The sequence below is a fragment of the Nerophis ophidion genome, linkage group LG28 (assembly GCF_033978795.1).
Source record: "Nerophis ophidion isolate RoL-2023_Sa linkage group LG28, RoL_Noph_v1.0, whole genome shotgun sequence".
NCBI classification, from domain to species: Eukaryota; Metazoa; Chordata; class Actinopteri; order Syngnathiformes; family Syngnathidae; genus Nerophis; species Nerophis ophidion.
Genome location: NC_084638.1, coordinates 7,863,888 through 7,882,585, shown reverse-complemented (window position 1 = coordinate 7,882,585; position 18,698 = coordinate 7,863,888). Strand labels below are relative to the sequence as shown.

The 18,698-nt window shown below is 41.5% G+C and overlaps 1 protein-coding gene across 1 annotated transcript in view; it reads left to right on the top strand.

The window, feature by feature from the left end:
• Positions 1 to 18,698, top strand: part of LOC133545032 (zinc finger SWIM domain-containing protein 5-like) — a 108,272-nt gene that overhangs the window by 63,783 nt on the left and 25,791 nt on the right. The window lies entirely within an intron of this gene.

Here is an 18,698-nt window from a genome sequence, read left to right as displayed (position 1 = left end):
AAACAAGGACAGGTGGAACAAATCAGGAACCATGGAGACAAGATAGATAAGGAATTGCAAAAACTAAGAACAAGACGGGTCCAAAATGATCGAAAAAACACAAAAGGACTCAAAAACCTGTATGATCCGGGCGGCGGATCATAATGTTTATAGAAAGAGAAAGTAGTTATAATCCGGAAGGAACTGAGATTTAGTTTTAGAACAGGGACAATGTCTTTTATCTTCAACTCTTATCGTACCGAGAATGGAAACTCAAGTCCAAACAGAACATGAGAAATGGAGAGGACGTCATTCTTAGAATAGAAAGTGATAATGCTAGTTGAACATCATATGTGTACATGTTGTTGTCACTCAGACCTAAAAATTCTACCAGACAACGTTTAAAACAGATTTGTAAAAAGAAAAAGTAGTTATAGTCTGGAAGGAACTGAGATCTAGTTTTAGAACAGGGTCAATGTCTTTTATCTTCAACTCATATCGTACCGAGAATAGAAACTCAAGTCCAACCAGAACATGAGAAATGGAGAGGACGTCATTCTTAGAATAGAAAGTGATAATGCTATGTTGAACATCATATGTGTACATGTTGTTGTCACTCAGACCTAAAAATTCTACCAGACAACATTTAAAACAGATTTGTAAAAAGAAAAAGTAGTTATAGTCTGGAAGGAACTGAGATCTAGTTTTAGAACAGGGTCAATGTCTTTTATCTTCAACTCATATCGTACCGAGAATGGAAACTCAAGTCCAACCAGAACATGAGAAATGGAGAGGACGTCATTCTTAGAATAGAAAGTGATAATGCTATGTTGAACATCATATGTGTGCATGTTGTTGTCACTCAGACCTAAAAATTCTACCAGACAATGTGGAAACAGATTTGTAGATAAAGTAATTATAGTCTGGAAGAAATTGAAATTTTTATTTCAGAACCAGAACAAAGCATTTTATCTTCAACTCTGTCGTACAGAGATCGGAAACTCAAGTCCAAACAGAACCAGAGAAATGGAGAGGACGTCATTCGTAGGATAGAAAGTGATAATGCTATGTTTAGTATCAGAATTCTTGTCACTCAGACCTCGAAAATTCTACCAGAAAAACATTGAAAACAGATTTGTAGAAAGACAAAGTAATAATAATCTGGAAGAAACTGAATTTTTTATTTAGAACCAGAACAAAGTGTTTTATCTTCAACTCTGTCGTACAGAGATCGGAAACTCATTTAAAAACAGAACATGAGAAATGGAGAGGAGGTCATTCGTAGGACAGAAAGCGATAATGCTACGTTTAATATCAGAATTCTTGTCACTCAGACCTCGAAAATTCTACCAGACAACGTTGAAAACAGATTTGTCGAAAGAGAAAGTATTAATAATCTGGAAGAAACTGAAATTTTGTTTTAGAACCAGAACAAAGTATTTTATCTTCAACTCTGTCGTACAGAGATCGGAAACTCAAGTCCAAACAGAACATGAGAAATGGAGAGGACGTCATTCGTAGAATCGAACGTGATAATGCTACGTTGAACATCGTACTTCTTGTCACTCAGACCTTGTAAATTCTACCAGACAACGTTGAAAACAGATTTGTAGAAAGAGAAAGTATTAATAATCTGGAAGAAACTGAAATTTTGTTTTAGAACCAGAACAAAGTGTTTTATCTTCAACTCTGTTGTACTGAGATTGGAAACTCAAGTCCAAACAGAACCAGAGAAATGGAGAGGACGTCATTCGTAGGATAGAAAACGATAATGCTACGTTTAATATCAGAATTCTTGTCACACAGACCTCGAAAATTCTACCAGACAACGTTGAAAACAGATTTGTCGAAACAGAAAGTAGTTATAGTCTGGAAGAAACTGAGGTCTAGTTTTAGACAAGGTTTCTCATTGTCACACCACTGGGTTGGGTTTTTCCTTGCCCTGATGTGGGATCTGAACCGAGGATGTCCTTGTGGCAATCGATCGATTGATTGATTGATTGATACAAGTGTGTGTACACTGTGGACCAGGACTATCTGTAGTTGTACCTGTGGTGGATCATCCATCACCCAACTGATCCAGTCCCATTAGACCAGGTGGTCTCTGCTGGACTAACATAAATCTTGATCACAAATTGATTTACTTTGAACGTACTTTCCCGAAATATAAACAAATATTCGCCATGTCGTCTTAGGCTCCAGTTTTGCTGTTCGGACGTCTCAGATTTGATCCAATCCAGCCCGCTGGAAATCGTCCCAGGCCTTCTGAGTCTGTGAACATACAGTTGATAGACAGCGGCCACAGCGAATCGGATCACAGCAGCCCTTCCGGCCCGTCGTCCGGTTTCACGCCCCCCCTTGCCATCCGATACTCGCTGGTGACTCGCATCAGTGAGTATCCGATCGTTACTTGCCAGAGCAGGAAGTACCAACCCCCCCCACGCTCGCCGAGAAATCTGATAAGGACTCGCTTTTTTGGAGCCACAGATTAGGTGATGAGGTTGCAGATATTTGCCTGCAAGGTTTATATTTTAAGGATGTTTCAGCCGACCCTTGACCAAGCTAAGCTGTCCTGGTTTTGATTGATTGATTGATTGAGACTTGTATTAGTAGACTGCACAGTACAGTACATATTCCCTACAATTGACCACTAAATGCTAAAACCCCAATGCGGTTTTCAACTTGTTCAAGTCGGGGTTCAGTGAAATGGTTTCTCCGCCACTTCCCAATAGAATCAACCAACGAGCTTCCCATTGTGAGGTCTGATATTTTGTCTTTGTTTTGTCCCGTCGAGTATGTTGTCCATGGTTCTCGCCTGGAAAAAGGCGGAGTGCCGTCTCCGGGTTGGGGAGGAGACCCTCACCCAAGTGGAGGACTTTCACACTATTATGTTAGATCCACTATGGACTGGACTCTCACACTATTATGTTGGATCCACTATGGACTGGACTCTCACACTATTATGTTAGATCGACTATGGACTGGACTCTCACTATTTTGTTAGATCCACGATGGACTGGACTCTCACTATTATGTTAGATCCACTATGGACTGGACTCTCTCACTATTATGTTAGATCCACTATGGATTGGACTCTCACACTACTATGTTAGATCCAAAATGGACTGGACTCTTACACTATTATGTTAAATCCACTATGGACTAGACACTTACACTGTTATGTTAGATCCAGTATGGACTGGACTCTTGCTATTATGTTAGATCTACTATGGACTGGACTTTCACAATATTATACTAGATCCACTAAGGGCTTGACTCTCACTATTATGTTAGATCCACTATGGACTGGACTCTCACTATTATGTTAGATCCACTATGGACTGGACTCTCACACTATTATGTTAGATCCACTATGAACTGGACTCACACTATTATGTTAGATCCACTATGAACTGGACTCTCACTATTATGTTAGATCCACTATGGACTGGACTCTCACACTATGTTAGATCCACTATGGACTGGACTCACACTATTATGTTAGATCCACTATGAACTGGACTCTCACTATTATGTTAGATCCACTATGGACTGGACTCTCACACTATGTTAGATCCACTATGGACTGGACTCCCACTATTATGTTAGATCCACTATGGACTGGACTCTCACTATTATGTTAGATCCACTATGGACTGGACTCCCACACTATTATGTTAGATCCACTATGGACTGGACTCCCACTATTATGTTAGATCCACTATGGACTGGACTCTCACACTATTATGTTAGATCCACTATGGACTGGACTCCCACTATTATGTTAGATCCACTATGGACTGGACTCTCACACTATTATGTTAGATCCACTATGGACTGGACTCCCACTATTATGTTAGATCCACTATGGACTGGACTCCCACTATTATGTTAGATCCACTATGGACTGGACTCTCACACTATTATGTTAGATCCACTATGGACTGGACTCTCACTATTATGTTAGATCCACTATGGACTGGACTCTCACACTATGTTAGATCCACTATGGACTGGACTCACACTATTATGTTGGATCCACTATGAACTGGACTCTCACTATTATGTTGGATCCACTATGGACTGGACTCTCACACTATGTTAGATCCACTATGGACTGGACTCCCACTATTATGTTAGATCCACTATGGACTGGACTCTCACTATTATGTTAGATCCACTATGGACTGGACTCCCACTATTATGTTAGATCCACTATGGACTGGGCTCCCACACTATTATGTTAGATCCACTATGGACTGGACTCCCACTATTATGTTAGATCCACTATGGACTGGACTCTCACACTATTATGTTACATCCACTATGGACTGGACTCTCACACTATTATGTCAGATCCACTATGGACTGGACTCTCCCACTATTATGTTAGATCCACTATGGACTGGACTCCCACTATTATGTTAGATCCACTATGGACTGGACTCCCACTATTATGTTAGATCCACTATGGACTGGACTCCCACACTATTATGTTAGATCCACTATGGACTGGACTCCCACTATTATGTTAGATCCACTATGGACTGGACTCTCACACTATTATGTTAGATCCACTATGGACTGGACTCCCACTATTATGTTAGATCCACTATGGACTGGACTCTCACACTATTATGTTAGATCCACTATGGACTGGACTCCCACTATTATGTTAGATCCACTATGGACTGGACTCCCACTATTATGTTAGATCCACTATGGACTGGACTCTCACACTATTATGTTAGATCCACTATGGACTGGACTCTCACTATTATGTTAGATCCACTATGGACTGGACTCTCACACTATGTTAGATCCACTATGGACTGGACTCACACTATTATGTTAGATCCACTATGAACTGGACTCTCACTATTATGTTAGATCCACTATGGACTGGACTCTCACACTATGTTAGATCCACTATGGACTGGACTCCCACTATTATGTTAGATCCACTATGGACTGGACTCTCACTATTATGTTAGATCCACTATGGACTGGACTCCCACTATTATGTTAGATCCACTATGGACTGGACTCCCACACTATTATGTTAGATCCACTATGGACTGGACTCCCACACTATTATGTTAGATCCACTATGGACTGGACTCCCACTATTATGTTAGATCCACTATGGACTGGACTCTCACACTATTATGTTAGATCCACTATGGACTGGACTCCCACTATTATGTTAGATCCACTATGGACTGGACTCTCACACTATTATGTTAGATCCACTATGGACTGGACTCCCACTATTATGTTAGATCCACTATGGACTGGACTCCCACTATTATGTTAGATCCACTATGGACTGGACTCCCACACTATTATGTTAGATCCACTATGGACTGGACTCCCACTATTATGTTAGATCCACTATGGACTGGACTCTCACACTATTATGTTAGATCCACTATGGACTGGACTCCCACTATTATGTTAGATCCACTATGGACTGGACTCTCACACTATTATGTTAGATCCACTATGGACTGGACTCCCACTATTATGTTAGATCCACTATGGACTGGACTCCCACTATTATGTTAGATCCACTATGGACTGGACTCTCACACTATTATGTTAGATCCACTATGGACTGGACTCTCACTATTATGTTAGATCCACTATGGACTGGACTCTCACACTATGTTAGATCCACTATGGACTGGACTCACACTATTATGTTAGATCCACTATGAACTGGACTCTCACTATTATGTTAGATCCACTATGGACTGGACTCTCACACTATGTTAGATCCACTATGGACTGGACTCCCACTATTATGTTAGATCCACTATGGACTGGACTCTCACTATTATGTTAGATCCACTATGGACTGGACTCCCACTATTATGTTAGATCCACTATGGACTGGACTCCCACACTATTATGTTAGATCCACTATGGACTGGACTCCCACTATTATGTTAGATCCACTATGGACTGGACTCTCACACTATTATGTTAGATCCACTATGGACTGGACTCCCACTATTATGTTAGATCCACTATGGACTGGACTCTCACACTATTATGTTAGATCCACTATGGACTGGACTCCCACTATTATGTTAGATCCACTATGGACTGGACTCCCACTATTATGTTAGATCCACTATGGACTGGACCCTCACACTATTATGTTAGATCCACTATGGACTGGACTCCCACTATTATGTTAGATCCACTATGGACTGGACTCCCATTATTATGTTAGATCCACTATGGACTGGACTCTCACACTATTATGTTAGATCCACTATGGACTGGACTCTCACACTATTATGTTAGATCCACTATGGACTGGACTCCCACTATTTGTTAGATCCACTATGGACTGGACTCTCACTATTATGTTAGATCCACTATGGATTGGACTCTCACACTATTATGTTAGATCCAAAATGGACTGGACTCTTACACTATTATGTTAAATCCACTATGGACTAGACACTTACACTGTTATGTTAGATCCACTATGGACTGGACTCTTGCTATTATGTTAGATCTACTATGGACTGGACTTTCACAATATTATACTAGATCCACTAAGGGCTTGACTCTCACTATTATGTTAGATCCACTATGGACTGGACTCTCACTATTATGTTAGATCCACTATGGACTGGACTCTCACACTATTATGTTAGATCCACTATGAACTGGACTCTCACTATTATGTTAGATCCACTATGGACTGGACTCTCACACTATGTTAGATCCACTATGGACTGGACTCACACTATTATGTTAGATCCACTATGGACTGGACTCCCACTATTATGTTAGATCCACTATGGACTGGACTCTCACACTATTATGTTAGATCCACTATGGACTGGACTCCCACTATTATGTTAGATCCACTATGGACTGGACTCTCACACTATTATGTTAGATCCACTATGGACTGGACTCCCACTATTATGTTAGATCCACTATGGACTGGACTCTCACACTATTATGTTAGATCCACTATGGACTGGACTCCCACTATTTGTTAGATCCACTATGGACTGGACTCTCACTATTATGTTAGATCCACTATGGACTGGACTCCCACTATTATGTTAGATCCACTATGGACTGGACTCTCACACTATTATGTTAGATCCACTATGGACTGGACTCCCACTATTATGTTAGATCCACTATGGACTGGACTCTCACACTATTATGTTAGATCCACTATGGACTGGACTCTCACTATTATGTTAGATCCACTATGGACTGGACTCTCACACTATTATGTTAGATCCACTATGGACTGGACTCCCACTATTATGTTAGATCCACTATGGACTGGACTCTCACACTATTATGTTAGATCCACTATGGACTGGACTCTCACTATTATGTTAGATCCACTATGGACTGGACTCCCACTATTATGTTGGATCCACTATGGACTGGACTCTCACTATTATGTTAGATCCACTATGGACTGGACTCTCACACTATTATGTTAGATCCACTATGGACTGGACTCTCACACTATTATGTTAGATCCACTATGGACTGGACTCTCACACTATTATGTTAGATCCACTATGGACTGGACTCTCACTATTATGTTAGATCCACTATGGACTGGACTCCCACTATTATGTTGGATCCACTATGGACTGGACTCTCACTATTATGTTAGATCCACTATGGACTGGACTCTCACACTATTATGTTAGATCCACTATGGACTGGACTCTCACACTATTATGTTAGATCCACTATGGACTGGACTCTCACACTATTATGTTAGATCCACTATGGACTGGACTCCCACTATTATGTTAGATCCACTATGGACTGGACTCTCACACTATTATGTTAGATCCACTATGGACTAACGACATTAGCCCTTCAGAGACATTGACTGATCAAACCCATCCCCAACATCAGAAGAGTCCTGGTACTTGCACAAATCCACGTTTGCTTTTCTTAGTACCAGCACGACTTAAAGTCGGCAGATTTACAAGGCGGCGTGTGTACGGACAGATAGTCAGCCAAGGACCACAAAGGAGCTCTGTGGCTACAACATAAAGATAATTTGTTAGGAGAGACCCAGGACACGTTGGGAAGACTATGTCTCCCGGCTAGCCTGGGAAGCCTCGGGATCCCCAGGAAAGAGCTGGACCAAGTGGCTGGGGAGAGGGAAGTCTGGGTTTCTCTGCTTAGGCTGCTGCACCCGTGACCCGACCTCGGATAAGCAGAAGAAGTTGGATGGATGGAATATGTTTTTACAGTAAATGTTGACAGAACCACATCGATACGTTTTAAAAATAGGCCGTTTTGTACACTGTTGAGTTGTTTCAATGCACAGTTGTGTGTTAGTCTGTTTCTGTATTGTGTTTTGTCCAGTTGTGGTCACCTTTTGACATGAATGATGGTATTATGGGATGTATCTGTTCAAGTCAAGCTAAGTAGGACATCACTAAAGGCCCAGGTGGTTTTAGACCTACCCACATTTTAGCACATAGTACACACATTTTAGCACATAGTCCAGTACATGTGCACATAGTACACACATTTTAGCACATAGTCCAGTACATGTGCACATAGTACACACATTTTAGCACATAGTCCAGTACACGTGCACATAGTACACACATTTTAGCACATAGTCCAGTACATGTGCACATAGTACACACATTTTAGCACATAGTCCAGTACACGTGCACATAGTACACACATTTTAGCACATAGTCCAGTACACGTGCACATAGTACACACATTTTAGCATATAGTCCAGTACACGTGCACATAGTACACACATTTTAGCACATAGTCCAGTACACGTGCACATAGTACACACATTTTAGCACATAGTCCAGTACACGTGCACATAGTACACACATTTTAGCACATAGTCCAGTACACGTGCACATAGTACACACATTTTAGCACATAGTCCAGTACATGTGCACATAGTACACACATTTTAGCACATAGTCCAGTACACGTGCACATAGTACACACATTTTAGCACATAGTCCAGTACACGTGCACATAGTACACACATTTTAGCACATAGTCCAGTACACGTGCACATAGTACACACATTTTAGCACATAGTCCAGTACACGTGCACATAGTACACACATTTTAGCACATAGTCCAGTACACGTGCACATAGTACACACATTTTAGCACATAGTCCAGTACACGTGCACATAGTACACACATTTTAGCACATAGTCCAGTACACGTGCACATAGTACACACATTTTAGCACATAGTCCAGTACACGTGCACATAGTACACACATTTTAGCACATAGTCCAGTACACGTGCACATAGTACACACATTTTAGCACATAGTCCAGTACACGTGCACATAGTACACACATTTTAGCACATAGTCCAGTACACGTGCACATAGTACACACATTTTAGCACATAGTCCAGTACACGTGCACATAGTACACACATTTTAGCACATAGTCCAGTACACGTGCACATAGTACACCCATTTTAGCACATAGTCCAGTACACGTGCACATAGTACACACATTTTAGCACATAGTCCAGTACACGTGCACATAGTACACACATTTTAGCACATAGTCCAGTACACGTGCACATAGTACACACATTTTAGCACATAGTCCAGTACACGTGCACATAGTACACACATTTTAGCACATAGTCCAGTACACGTGCACATAGTACACACATTTTAGCACATAGTCCAGTACACGTGCACATAGTACACACATTTTAGCACATAGTCCAGTACACGTGCACATAGTACACACATTTTAGCACATAGTCCAGTACACGTGCACATAGTACACACATTTTAGCACATAGTCCAGTACACGTGCACATAGTACACACATTTTAGCACATAGTCCAGTACACGTGCACATAGTACACACATTTTAGCACATAGTCCAGTATACGTGCACATAGTACACACATTTTAGCACATAGTCCAGTACACGTGCACATAGTACACACATTTTAGCACATAGTCCAGTACACGTGCACATAGTACACACATTTTAGCACATAGTCCAGTACACGTGCACATAGTACACACATTTTAGCACATAGTCCAGTACACGTGCACATAGTACACACATTTTAGCACATAGTCCAGTACACGTGCACACAGTACACACATTTTAGCACATAGTCCAGTACACGTGCACACAGTACACACATTTTAGCACATAGTCCAGTACACGTGCACACAGTACACACATTTTAGCACATAGTCCAGTACACGTGCACATAGTACACACATTTTAGCACATAGTCCAGTACACGTGCACATAGTACACACATTTTAGCACATAGTCCAGTACACGTGCACATAGTACACACATTTTAGCACATAGTCCAGTACACGTGCACATAGTACACACATTTTAGCACATAGTCCAGTACACGTGCACATAGTACACACATTTTAGCACATAGTCCAGTACACGTGCACATAGTACACACATTTTAGCACATAGTCCAGTACACGTGCACATAGTACACACATTTTAGCACATAGTCCAGTACACGTGCACATAGTACACACATTTTAGCACATAGTCCAGTACACGTGCACATAGTACACCCATTTTAGCACATAGTCCAGTACACGTGCACATAGTACACACATTTTAGCACATAGTCCAGTACACGTGCACATAGTACACACATTTTAGCACATAGTCCAGTACACGTGCACATAGTACACACATTTTAGCACATAGTCCAGTACACGTGCACATAGTACACACATTTTAGCACATAGTCCAGTACACGTGCACATAGTACACACATTTTAGCACATAGTCCAGTACACGTGCACATAGTACACACATTTTAGCACATAGTCCAGTACACGTGCACATAGTACACACATTTTAGCACATAGTCCAGTACACGTGCACATAGTACACACATTTTAGCACATAGTCCAGTACACGTGCACATAGTACACACATTTTAGCACATAGTCCAGTACACGTGCACATAGTACACACATTTTAGCACATAGTCCAGTACACGTGCACATAGTACACACATTTTAGCACATAGTCCAGTACACGTGCACATAGTACACACATTTTAGCACATAGTCCAGTACACGTGCACATAGTACACACATTTTAGCACATAGTCCAGTACACGTGCACATAGTACACACATTTTAGCACATAGTCCAGTACACGTGCACATAGTACACACATTTTAGCACATAGTCCAGTACACGTGCACATAGTACACACATTTTAGCACATAGTCCAGTACACGTGCACATAGTACACACATTTTAGCACATAGTCCAGTACATGTGCACATAGTACACACATTTTAGCACATAGTCCAGTACACGTGCACATAGTACACACATTTTAGCACATAGTCCAGTACACGTGCACATAGTACACACATTTTAGCACATAGTCCAGTACACGTGCACATAGTACACACATTTTAGCACATAGTCCAGTACACGTGCACACAGTACACACATTTTAGCACATAGTCCAGTACACGTGCACACAGTACACACATTTTAGCACATAGTCCAGTACACGTGCACACAGTACACACATTTTAGCACATAGTCCAGTACACGTGCACATAGTACACACATTTTAGCACATAGTCCAGTACACGTGCACATAGTACACACATTTTAGCACATAGTCCAGTACACGTGCACATAGTACACACATTTTAGCACATAGTCCAGTACACGTGCACATAGTACACACATTTTAGCACATAGTCCAGTACACGTGCACATAGCCCACATTTTATACTTTGGGTGCTGCAGCTTATAAGACGGCGAGGCTAATTTAGGGATTTTTCTCTTCGCTGTAACGACCATAGTAAAAATACTTTGAATAATACAAGCAAATACACCTAGCAGGTGTTTTATTCTTTGTGCTATGTCGCCATTATTTTCGTTGTTGGTTTTTTCCCCCCCAACCATAGAGCCGTCCATAGCGGTCTACTCGTACGGATTCTGCATTCATCACAGTAAGTTTTACAATATAACTAAAACAATTCATACTTGCTAAACAGTCCCATGTGTGAAGTGTTTTCATGCATATTTGTTTGGCTATGTAAGGAAGTTAGCATATGCTAATATGCTAACACATTTTCGAGTGTCTGTCTTGGTATTATTAACTCACAATGGCATTTGTTTTGTATTGTTTTACTTTCACAAATTCCTCAGTAAATTCAGCAAAATGTCACCGCGGAGTTATTAAGTCTGTTTAGCTCATCGGAGAGCAAGCTTCTGTTTTGTTGGATCTGCCGTTTTACTGCCTTGTTGCAGACATTGTAAAAATATTTTTTTCTCCTAAAATTTGTGCCATGTTGCCATCTTATGGACGAGTGTTTTTTCATTGTGTTGGGTTTTTCCCCAACCGGAGTGCCGTGTTCGTTCCCGGCCGTCCATAGCGTATCTACCCGTATGGATTCTGCATTCATTACAACGGCTGTAAGTTTTACAATATAACTAAAACAATTCATACCTACTAAACAGTCCCATGTGTGAAGTGTTTTCATGGATATTTGTACGTGCCATGTAAGGAAGTTAGCATATGCTAATATGCTAACACATTTTCGAGTGTCTGTGTTGTTATTATTAACTCACAATGACATTTGTTTTGCATTGTTTTACTTTCAAAAATTCCTCAGTAAATTCACCAAAATTTCACAGTGGAGTTTAGTCTGTTTCGCTGATCGGAGAGCAAGCTTCTGTTTTTTTAGATCAGCCGTTTTACTGCCTTGTTGCAGACATTGTAAAAATATTTTTTTCTCCTAAAATTTGTGCCATGTTGCCATCTTATGGACGAGTGTTTTTTCATTGTGTTGGGTTTTTCCCCAACCGGAGTACCGTGTTCGTTCCCGGGCCGTCCATAGCGTTTCTACCCGTATGGATTCTGCATTCATCACAACGGCTGAAAGTTTTTCTATATAACTAAAACAATTCATACTTACTAAACCGACCCATGTGTGAAGTGTTTTCATGGATAATTGTACGTTCTATGTAAGGAAGTTAGCATGGGCTAATATATTAACACGTTTTCGAGTGTCTGTTAGTATTATTAACTTACAATAGCCTTCTTTTTATATTGTTTGATTTTAACAAATTCAGCAAAATGTCACCGCGGAGTTATTAAGTCTGTTTAGCTGATCGGAGAGCAAGCTTCTGTTTTGTTTGATCAGCCGTTTTACTGCCTTGTTACAGACATTGTAGAAATATTTTTTTGTGGGTGTGTTATTGTTTGTGCTATGTTGCTATCTTATGGACGAGTGTTTTTTTTGTTGTGTTTCTTTTCCCTCCAATTGGAGTGCTGTCTTTTTCCTCAACCCGTCCATAGCGTTCCTACTCGTATGGATTCTACATTCATCACAACGGCTCTAAGTTTTACAATATAACTAAAACAATTCATACTTACTAAACCGTCCCATGTGTGGTGTCTATTTTCATGCTTATTTGTACGTGCTATGTAAGGAAGGAAGCCGGCGTCGTTAGCATGGGCTAGTATGCTAACACAGTAACGAGTGTCCGTGTCAGTATTATTAACTTACGATGGCATTTGTATGGTTTCACTTTCACAAATTCCTCTGTAAATTCACCAAAACGTCACCGTGGAGTTATTGAGTCTGTTTAGCTGATCGGGATCAAGCTTCTGTTTTGTTTGATCAGACGCTTTACTGCCTTGTTACGGACATTGTAAAAATGTTTTTGTCCGCCAAAATTTTGTGGGTGTTTTATTGTTTGTGCTATGTCGCAATCTTATGGACGAGTGTTTTTTTTTTTGTTGTGTTTTTTTCCCCTCAACCGCAGTGCTGTGTTTTTCCTCCAGCCGTCCATAGCATTCCTACTCGTATGGATTCTACATTCATCACAACGGCTCTAAGTTTTACAATATAACCAAAACAATTCATACTTACTAAACCGTCCCATGTGTGATGTCTATTTTCATGCTTATTTGTACGTGCTATGTAAGGAAGGAAGCTGGCGTCGTTAGCATGGGCTAGTATGCTAACACAGCAACGAGTGTCCGTGTCAGTATTATTAACTTACAATGGCCTTTGTATGGTTTCACTTTCACAAATTCCTCAGTAAACTCACCAAAACGTCACCATGGAGTTATTGAGTCTGTTTAGCTGATCGGAGAGCGAGCTTCTGTTTTGTTTGACCCGCTGTTTTACTGCCTTGTTCCAGACACTGTTTGGAAACAATTAAGGTTTGTAAATAATATTCATGTGTAAACAAGTCATTTCACAAGGTATTTATCTGCAGCTGATAGGCCGGGGCGGTTAACATATGGACATATTTTTTTCCCTTCTAAAATTTAGTGGGTGTGGCTTATATACAGGTGCGCTCTATAGTCTGAAATATAAGCTCATTTGAATCGAAATGAAGGTTTTATTCCATTCTAAGCTATTTGCTAGCCGCCTTTCCCCCCATTGAGGTGTAACAATGACGGGCAGAGCTCCAGCCTTGAGAGGCCTGCAGCCTGGGTCTTAATGGTGGGGGTGGGCGGAGCCACATGTACCAGTCTGTGTCGTGGGGGGGGGGGGGGGGGGGGCTGAGAGAAAGCAGGTCACGCCCAGATTAAAGCTCAATGTATGTTTGCCACGTCAGCAAAGATGCGCCCGCAGGAAGCTGCCCTTTAAAAGATGGCAGACAAAACCAGGGAGGGAGTGGACGTTGCACATCTTGAGTTTTCTCCTACCGTAGTGGACGCACGCTGAACCGCCCATGCATATTTCTTTTTGTGCCAGCGTTACCACGGGGTGTCCTTTTTAATGCACACAATCAAACCCCACCCCCCAACCCCATATGGTGGCGAGGCCTAATGAGAGCTTGATGAAGTCAGAGTGTGTGTGTGTGTGTGTGTGTGTGTGTGTGTGTGTGTGTGTGTGTGTGTGTGTGTGTGTGTGTGTGTGTGTGTGTGTGTGTGTGTGTGTGTGTGTGTGTGTGTGTGTGTGTGTGTGTGATACGTTTTTATATTTGCATAGTACGTATATATTATTAATGTTATAAATACACTTCTTTATATATCTAGAAAGGCTGGTCCTAAAGAGGGAGGCATTTTCCTCAGGTCTCCAGAAGGTACGAACTACACAAATGTGTGTGTCCTAAAGAGGGAGGCCTTGTCTCAGGTCTCCAGAAGGTACGAACTACACAAATGTGTGTGTCCTAAAGAGGGAGGCCGAAGGTACGAACTACACAAATGTGTGTGTTCTAAAGAGGGAGGCATTTTTCTCCGGTCTCCAGAAGGTACGAACTACACAAATGTGTGTTCTAAAGAGGGAGCCATTTTTCTCAGGTCTCCAGAAGGTACGAAGTACACAAATGTGTGTTCTAAAGAGGGAGGCATTTTTCTCAGGTCTCCAGAAGGTACGAACTACACAAACGTGTGTTTTAAAGAGGGAGGCCTTTTTCTCAGGTCTCCAGAAGGTACGAACTACACAAATGTGTGTTCTAAAGAGGGAGGCATTTTTCTCAGGTCTCCAGAAGCTACGAACTACACAAATGTGTGTGTCCTAAATAGGGAGGCATTTTTCTCAGATCTCCAGAAGGTACGAAGTACACAAATGTGTGTGTCCTAAGGAGGGAGGCATTTTTCTCAGGTCTCCAGAAGGTACGAAGTACACAAAGGTGTGTGTCCTAAAGAGGGAGGCATTTTTCTCAGGTCTCCAGAAGGTACGAACTACACAAATGTGTGTTCTAAAGAGGGAGGCATTTTTCTCAGGTCTCCAGAAGGTACAAAGTACACAAATGTGTGTGTCCTAAAGAGGGAGGCATTTTTCTCAGGTCTCCAGAAGGTACGAACTACACAAATGTGTGTTCTAAAGAGGGAGGCATTTTTCTTAGGTCTCCAGAAGGTACGAACTACACAAAGGTGTGTGTCCTAAAGAGGGAGGCATTTTTCTCAGGTCTCCAGAAGGTACGAACTACACAAATGTGTGTCCTAAAGAGGGAGGCATTTTTCTCAGGTCTCCAGAAGGTACGAACTACACAAATGTGTGTGTTCTAAAGAGGGAGGCATTTTTCTCAGGTCTCCAGAAGGTACGAAGTACATAAAAGTGTGTTTGTGTGTGTACACACACATTGGCTTGCAAGCTGTTTTCATTATATTTCATTAATCATTCATTTCATGCATGATTGTGCAAGCTAAGCCCTGATCAGCTCTGTGGGGGTGCAGTCCAATCAGGAGGTGGGAGGAGGGTCTTTCACCTCAGACATGCAAATGGACCAGGAAGTGTTTTGTGCTGCACAAAAATGTGTGTCGGCGGGGAAAAAAAGTCAATTTTCTTTTTTGGGCCGACCATATATAGCACTCACCTTGTGGCGAGTAGATGCTTCTAGAATAGATCCAGTCACCTTTGAACATTCTTTGTCATTCTGTCTCTTCCAAACCTCTATAAGATGATGCCGTCCGCCTGCACAAGCCCAGGTCCTTAGTATAATACCGCCATACTAATGTCACGTGGTGTCATTGCTGGTTTTAGGAGCAGAGGAGCATGTTGGGCAGCGCACACACACAGAGTACTTACAAGCAGACACAGGGTGTAGACAGAAAAGGGAGAACGAACGCATTTTTGGTGTAAAAAGTCAAGATAAAGGTGAAGTTATAACACTGAAACATCCTCAGGAAGAGCTGCTTTAAAACATGGCTAGCTAGCCAGCGGCTAACGTCTATCAAATAAAGTGAGTTTCTCACAAGTACCATTATCACTGGAGGACGAGGAATAGCTAAACATGCTTCACTACACAGCCTGGGAGGATACAATAGCTCACCACCGTCACTGGATCTACACCTGACATCCACTGTAATGATACCAAGAACAGGAGCGTATCTGGTCGATACTACTATGATTACGTCGATATTTTTTATCGTCACAAAATCTTTGTTTTTAAAAAAAAATTATGTTTATAGGGGTGCAAATGAGACATTGTCTATAAGATGCAATGTTTTAGTTTTTTGTTTGTAATAGTTTTTTTTAATCTTCATTATTTACTTTGTTATTACAGTATGTCTCTATACACATATTTATTTATTTTTAGGGACCGATGTCCCTTTGGGACAGAGGACTGTATTGAATTTCTAAAGGTTTTATTATAATTCTTTATTATTATACCGCCGCCTCTTTGAGCTGTAATTTGACCCCTTTAACATGCTTTAAAACCCACCAAATTCGACACACACATCAGGACTGGCAAAAATTGCGATCTAATAAAAAAAAAAACACCCCAAAACTCAAAATTGCGCTCTAGCGCCCCCTTGGAAGAAACCACAGACAAAACTGTCTGTAACTTCCAGTAGGAATGTCATAGAAACATGAAACAAAAACCACTATGTAGGTCTCAGTTAGACCTATATTTGAGCCACTGAGACCCCGGGGCTAATATTAACAGGAAGTTTGCTATTCCCACTTCAATACAAAAGTTGGCTAGAAAATGTCGCTTTTTTTCCAACATTATCTCCTCTGAGGCCGTTGTCGTTTCGGCTTCAAACTACCACAGGAGAGAGATTGAACCCTTCTGATTAAAAGTAATAATTTTATTTACTGCCACGGTTTTGATTTTATGAGCCCGCAAAGAACCATTGCGAATGATGCTGTTGTCACAAAATGGCGGCTTTCTGCTCAGACAAAACTCTAGGACTGTCATACACACATGAAACAAAAACCTCAATGTAGGTCCCACTGAGACCTATATTTCATACACTGTCTCAAAATGGCGGCCCCAAGGCTTCCTTCTAAAATGCCCAAGCCACTTAACAACTGTTATTACTATGAGACTGATGTATAACACATGTGTATACAACTTTTTCTCTGTGTAATAATCCACCCATCCATCTTCTACCGCTTATCCGGGCTTGGGTCGCGGATACAGCAGCCAAAGCGGTCCCGTCCATTTTTATTATTTTTGGCCAAAGGGGGCACATTTCGATTTCTTACACACACTTGTTGTTTCATATGTTGACCAGAGGGAGAGCGCTTCAAATTTTTAAACACACTTGTTATTTCATATGTTGACCACCCCCATTTCGAGCAGCCGGGGGTGCAAATGAGACATTGTCTATTCGATGCGATGTTGCAAAGGGTAGAAATACAAGAACACACACACACACACACACACACACACACGCACACACGAGACTATTGTTGCACGGCTGTATGCGCGGGGCAGATGGCTGCTGTGACAGGTTGCACGGCGCAGTATTAAACAGCGACCCTGGCTGAGGTCACGGCTGGTTTAGGGAAAAAGGGCAAAAGAGCGAAGCAACAAAAGAGCAGCCGAGGGAGAGACTCGATACAAGGAAGACAAAAAAAGGAAATCCACGTGTGAAAACGTTGACTTTGTATGCCCCGCCTTCACGGGAGTGTGTGATGTATTCAGACAAGTCAGGGTGGAGGGTGTGTCAGGTGGTTCAGTCCCTCTCCTGCCGGCCATTAAAGAAACACACCTAAAAAGGCTCTGGTCTTAAAAAGGGTCTTAAGAAAAAACGACCGACAGGAAGGCGCCAAGCAGTTTTTGTTACGACCGTACCTCCTCGTCAAAAATCTTAAAGACCGGCCGCACGGTTCCCGTCGTCACAATAAAAGCCCTGCTACATCCTGCCTGGGCTGACAAAATAAGAGTCTCCCGAAAGCTAGCGCACACAAGCTAGCAAGCTACTTAGTTTGTATTTCTTGTAAAGTGCATAGAA